This window comes from Phalangium opilio, unplaced genomic scaffold (genome assembly GCF_054372755.1).
Source record: "Phalangium opilio isolate 3A_F unplaced genomic scaffold, DU_Popi_V2 ptg000209l_1, whole genome shotgun sequence".
NCBI classification, from domain to species: domain Eukaryota; kingdom Metazoa; phylum Arthropoda; class Arachnida; order Opiliones; family Phalangiidae; genus Phalangium; species Phalangium opilio.
In genome coordinates, this window is record NW_028324217.1 from 13,382,995 (window position 1) to 13,389,629 (window position 6,635).

The 6,635-nt window shown below is 38.6% G+C and overlaps 2 non-coding genes across 2 annotated transcripts; one reads left to right on the plus strand and one right to left on the minus strand.

Moving 5' to 3' along the window:
* Window positions 1-34: 34 nt before the first annotated feature.
* On the minus strand, window positions 35-107 carry TRNAD-GUC (transfer RNA aspartic acid (anticodon GUC)). The gene has a single exon. It is a non-coding gene; the product is annotated as a tRNA-Asp (tRNA).
* A 2,601-nt stretch (window positions 108-2,708) lies between these two features.
* TRNAD-GUC (transfer RNA aspartic acid (anticodon GUC)) lies at window positions 2,709-2,781 on the plus strand. The gene has a single exon. It is a non-coding gene; the product is annotated as a tRNA-Asp (tRNA).
* The last annotated feature ends 3,854 nt before the right edge of the window (window positions 2,782-6,635 follow it).

Below are 6,635 nucleotides of genomic sequence, written 5' to 3' on the forward strand. Positions count from 1 at the left end.
GGCTTTTTACGTTGCATCTGAGACCTCACAACACCGCTCCCGGATGGGCTCGATCCACCAACCTTTCGGTTGACAGCCGAACGCGCTAACCATTGCGCCACGGAAGCCCGAAATTGAATGGTCGTCAGGTATTGTGGAAAAACTTTGGCTTTTTACGTTACATTTGAGATCCCACAACACCGCTCCCGGGTGGGCTCGAACCACCAAACTTTCGATTTACAGCTGAACGCTCTAACCATTGCGCCACGGAAACCCAAAAAATAAATGGTCGTCAGGCATTGTGGAAAAACTTTGGCGTTTTACGTTACATCTGAGACCCCACAACACCTCTCCCGGGTGGGCTCGAACCACCAAACTTTCGATTAACAGCTGAACGCGCTAACCATTGCGCCACGGAAGTCCGAAAATTAAATGTTCTTCAGGTATTGTGGAAAAACTCGGACTTTTTACGTTACATCTGAGACCCCACAACTCCTCTCCCGAGTGGGCTGGAACCAACAACCTTTCGGTTAACAGCCGATCGCACTAACCATTGCGCCAATGAAGCCCAAAAATTAAATGGCCGTCAGGTATTGTGGAAAAACTCGGACTTTTTACGTTACATCTTAGACCTCACAACACCGCTCCCGGGTGGGCTCGAACCACCGACCTATTAATTAACAGCCGAACGCGCTAACCATTGAGCCACGGAAGCTCAGAAATTAAATGGTGTTCACGTATTGTGGAAGTTTTGACTTTTTTTGCTACATCTGAGACCCCACAACATCTCTCCCGGGTGGGCTCGAACCACCAGCCTTTTAGTTAACAGCCGATCGCGCTAACCATTGCGCCACGGAAGCCCGAAATTAAATGGTCGTCAGGTATTGTGGAAAAACTTTGGCTTTTTACGTTACATTTGAGATCCCACAACACCGCTCCCGGGTGGGCTCGAACCACCAAACTTTCGACTTACAGCTGAACGCTCTAACCATTGCGCCACGGAAACCCAAAAAATAAATGGTCGTCAGGCATTGTGGAAAACCTTTGGCGTTTTACGTTACATCTGAGACCCCACAACACCTCTCCCGGGTGGGCTCGAACCACCAAACTTTCGATTAACAGCTGAACGCGCTAACCATTGCGCCACGGAAGTCCGAAAATTAAATGTTCTTCAGGTATTGTGGAAAAACTCGGACTTTTTACGTTACATCTGAGACCCCACAACTCCTCTCCCGAGTGGGCTCGAACCAACAACCTTTCGGTTAACAGCCGATCGCACTAACCATTGCGCCAATGAAGCCCAAAAATTAAATGGCCGTCAGGTATTGTGGAAAAACTCGGACTTTTTACGTTACATCTTAGACCTCACAACACCGCTCCCGGGTGGGCTCGAACCACCGACCTATTGGTTAACAGCCGAACGCGCTAACCATTGAGCCACGGAAGCTCAGAAATTAAATGGTGTTCACGTATTGTGGAAAAGTTTTGACTTTTTTTGCTACATCTGAGACCCCACAAAATATCTCCCGGGTGGGCTCGAACCACCAGCCTTTCAGTTAACAGCCGATCGCGCTAACCATTGCGCCAAGGAAGCCCAAAAATTAAATGGCCGTCAGGTATTGTGGAAAAACTTTGGCTTTTTACGTTACATTTGAGACTTCACAACACCGCTCCCGGGTGGGCTCGAACCACCAACCTTTTGGTAAACATCCGAACGCGCTAACCATGGAGCCAAGGAAGCTCACAAATGAAATTGTCGTCAGGTATTGTGGAAAAACATTTACTTTTTGCGTCACATCTGAGACCTCACAACACCCTTCCCGAATGGGCTCGAACCACCAACCTTTCGGTTAACAGCCGAACGCGCTAACCATTGTGCCACGGGAGCTTACAAATTAAATGGTCGTCAGGTATTGTGGAAAAACCTTGACATATTACGTTACATCTGAGACCTCACAACACCGTTCCCGGGTGCGCTCGAATCACCAACCTTTCGGTTAACAGCCGAACGCGCTAACCATTGTGCCACGGAAGCCCAAAAATTAAAGGTTCGTCAGGTATTGTGTAAAAACTCTGACGTTTAACGTTACATCTGAGACCTCACAATACCGCTCCCGGGTGGGCTTGATCCACCAACCTTTCGGATAACAGCCGAACGCGCTAAAAATGCGCCACAGAAGCCCGGAAATTAAATGGTCTTCAGGTATTGCGGAAAAACTTTGACTTTTTACGTTGCATATATAACTTAACTCCAACGTTTCCGGGTGGGCTTTAGCCACCAACCTTTTCGATAACAGCCGAACGCGCTAAAAATGCGCCACAGAAGCCCATAAATTTAATGGTTCGAGCCCACTCGGGAGAGGAGTTGTGGGGTCTCAGATGTAACGTAAAAAGTCCGAGTTTTTCCACAATACCTGAAGAACATTTAATTTTCGGACTTCCGTGGCGCAATGGTTAGCGCGTTCAGCTGTTAATCGAAAGTTTGGTGGTTCGAGCCCACCCGGGAGAGGTGTTGTGGGGTCTCAGATGTAACGTAAAACGCCAAAGTTTTTCCACAATGCCTGACGACCATTTATTTTTTGGGTTTCCGTGGCGCAATGGTTAGAGCGTTCAGCTGTAAATCGAAAGTTTGGTGGTTCGAGCCCACCCGGGAGCGGTGTTGTGGGATCTCAAATGTAACGTAAAAAGCCAAAGTTTTTCCACAATACCTGACGACCATTTAATTTCGGGCTTCCGTGGCGCAATGGTTAGCGCGTTCGGCTGTCAACCGAAAGGTTGGTGGATCGAGCCCATCCGGGAGCGGTGTTGTGAGGTCTCAGATGTAACGTAAAAAGCCAAAGCTTTTCCACAATTCCTGACGACCATTTAATTTTTGGGTTTCCCTGGCGCATTGGTTAGCGCGTTCAGCTGTTAATCAAAAGGTTTGTGATTCGAACCCACCCGGGAGCGGTGTTGTGAAGTCTCAGATGTGACGTAAAAAGTCAAACATTTTCCAAAATACCTGACGACCATTTAATTTCCGGACTTCTGTTGATGGTTCGAGCACACCCGGGAGCGGTGTTGTGAGGTCCCAGATGTTACGTAAAAAGGCAAAGTTTTTCCAAAATACCTGACGACCATTTCATTTCCGGGCTTCTGTGGCGCAAGGTTAGCGCGTTCGGCTGTTAATCAAAAGTTTGGTGGTTCGAGCCCACCCGGGATCGGTGTTGTGAGGTCTCAGATGTAGCGTAAAAAGTCATAATTGTTCCAAAATACCTGACGATTATTTCATTTCTAAGCTTCCGTGGCGCAATGCTTAGTGCGTTCGACTGTTAACCGAAAGGTTTGTGGTTCGAGCCACGGCCAACTTAAGATACTCGACAAGCTCGCCAATGAGGCAAGCCAAGATTGATCCCCCTCTAGGTTAACGAGCGTATGAGAAAAAACCTGAATAATAATAATCCTATGGTGCATAGTCCCGAGATTGGATTCTATCAGGAATTAAGAGTCCTTTTTAATATGATTCCAATTTTTGTTAACTCTGGGTATTTTATGAGGCGTGAAGTAAGTTTTGAGCTTCATTTTGAACCTAATTTCATAGTTTTACATAAATTATTTCGCTTTCAATAATTTATTGTTCCTAAGCCTTGGCCATGTTTTTGTTTAAGCTAGCCGGAACAACTCGGGACGAGCTAAAACACGTTTCTAATGCTATTACTATGGAAAATGGTTTCGGAACTGGATTCTACCGTTAATTAGGAGTCGTTTTCAAAATGTTTCCTATTTTTATCAACTCTGGGTATTTTATAAGGCGTGAATCATATTTTGAGCTTCATTTTGAACCTAATCTAATAATTTTATATCGATTGTTTCACTCCCAATAATTTTCTAAACTTGAACTTCAATTTGAAGGCGAGTAATTATGAAGCCCGAGTAATTATGAAGCCCGGTTTCATTTCCCGCGAAATTTGAATTTGTAATTATTGCGATGTCAAAACTCAATAAATTTGAAAAATTATTTTTTTGGCGTTTTATTTTATCACAAAAAGTCATCTTCTGTGTAATTTAATAAATTAATACTTGTCAAGCTTCTAAAGTAAATCTTCGGTACCCAAGCAGAACTTTTGTAGCGAACCTTCAAAATTATGTTGAAGCTATAATACTAGACTTGCCAAAATAAGAATCCTGCAAAAAGTAAAGTATCTGCTACTTCTCAAGCTTGAAGACTGCGGCAATCAGCAACACATCCAGAAAATGGCATAACATTTTCCAAAAAATTAAAATGTTAAAGACCTCACGAATAAACCCATTAGTCGTAAAGTTTTGAAATTGTAACTACGAGTCATATGAAAAAAACTCAGTTTAAACATGGTTTTTTTAAATGCAATACACTATTTAACATTCCACAATACATACGTTTAATATAAGTATATAAAAATGTACCTCGATTTTTAATAGAATTTTCAAAATAGACGTTTCACTTTTGTACTTTTTGCTTTAATTCAAGCAAATGTAACGATATTCATTCAAAAAACTGTTAAAATTCCATTTTCAATAAGAAATCCTTGTCACGGATTTTTTATCATGAAGAAAAAAACATGCGATTTTTTCGGTTCACTTTTGAATGCATTTTTTTGTGGAAAAACTTTTGACTGAATTCAGCTTATTTACTTATAAAACACTCATTAAAAGTGATTTCATCTCGATTGATCAATAAAAAAAATGTACCTCGATTTTTAATAACATTTTCAAAATCGACGTTTCTCGACTAGAGAGGCAGATTTTGAGAATTCTTTCACTATTTTCATATATAACCGCTGAAACCATAGTTTTTTTACTTTATGCTTCAATTCTAGCAAATGTAACGATATTCATTCAAAAAACTGTTCAAACTCAATTTTCAATAAGAAATCGTCACGGATTTTGTGTCTTGAAGAAAAAAACATGCGATTTTTTCGGTACAATTTTGAATGCATTTTTTTCTGGACAAATTTTTGACCGATTTCAGCTTATTTACCTATATAATACTCATTAAAAGTGATTTCATCTCGATTGATCAATAAATAAAAATGTACCTCGATTTTTTATAACATTTTCAAAATCGACGATTCTCGACCAGAGAGGCACATTTTGAAAATTTTTTCACTATTTTCAAATATAACCGCTGAAAACATAGTTTTTTTACTTTTTGCTTTAATACAAGCAAATATAACGATATTCATTCAAAAAACTGTTCAAATTCAATTATCAATAAGAAATCGTTGTTACGAATTTTGTATCTTGAAGAAAAAAAACATGCGATTTTTTCGGTACACTTTTGAATGCATTTTTTTCTGGAAAAATTTTTGACCGAATTCAGCTTAATTCCCTATAAAATACTCACTAAAAGTGATTTCATCTCGATTCATCAATAAATAAAAGTGTACCTCGATTTTTAATAACATTTTCAAAATCGACGTTTCACGGCCAGAGAAGCACATATTGAGCTTTAGTCGCTATTTTCAAATATAATCACTGAAACCATTATTTTTGTACTTTTTGCTTTAATTCAAGCAAATGTAACGATATTCATTCAAAAAACTGTTCAAATTCAATTTTCAATAAGAAATCGTTGTGACGGATTTTGTATGTTGAAGAAAAAAACATGCGATTTTTTCGATACACTTTTGAATGCATTTTTTTCTGGGCAAATACTTGGCCGAATTAAGCTTAATTCCCTATAAAATACTCATTAAAAGTGATTTCATCTCGATTGAACAATAAATAAAAATGTACCTCGATTTTTAATATCATTTTCAAAATCGACGTTTCACGGCCAGAGAAGCATATTTTGAGTATTTCTTCACTATTTTCAAATATAACCACTGAAACCATTATTTTTGTACTTGTTGCTTTAATTCAAGCAAATGTAACGCTATTTATTCAAAAAACGGTTAAAATTCAATTTTCAATAAGAAATCGTCGTGACGGATTTTGTATCTTGAAGAAAAAAACATGCGATTTTCTCGGTACACTTTTGAATGCATTTTTTTCTGGGCAAATATTTGGCCGAATTAAGCTTAATTCCCTATAAAATACTCACTAAAAAAGATTTCATATCGATTGAACAATAAATAAAAATGTACCTCGATTTTTAATAACATTTTGAAAATCGACGTTTCACGGTCAGAGAAGCATATTTTGAGTATTTCTTCACTATTTTCAAATATAACCACTGAAACCATTATTTTTCTACTTTTTTGCTTTAATTCAAGCAAATGTAACGATATTCATTCAAAAAAGGTTAAAAATTAATTTTCAATAAAAATCGTTGTGACGGATTTTGTATCTTGAAGAATAAAACATGCAATTTTTTCGGTACACTTTTGAATGCATTCTTTTCTGGGCAAATATTTGGCCGAATTAAGCTTAATTCCCCATAAAATACTCATAAAAAGTGATTTCATCTCGATTGAACAATAAATTAAAATGTACCTCGATTTTTAATAACATTTTCTCTATTTTAAATATAACAACTGAAACCATTATTTTTGTACTTTTTGCTTTAATTCAAGCAAATGTAACGATATTCATTCAAAAAACGGTTAAAATTCAATTTTCAATAAGAAATCGTTGTGAAGGATTTTCTATCTTGAAGAAAAAAACATGCGATTTTTTCGGTACACTTTTGAATTCAT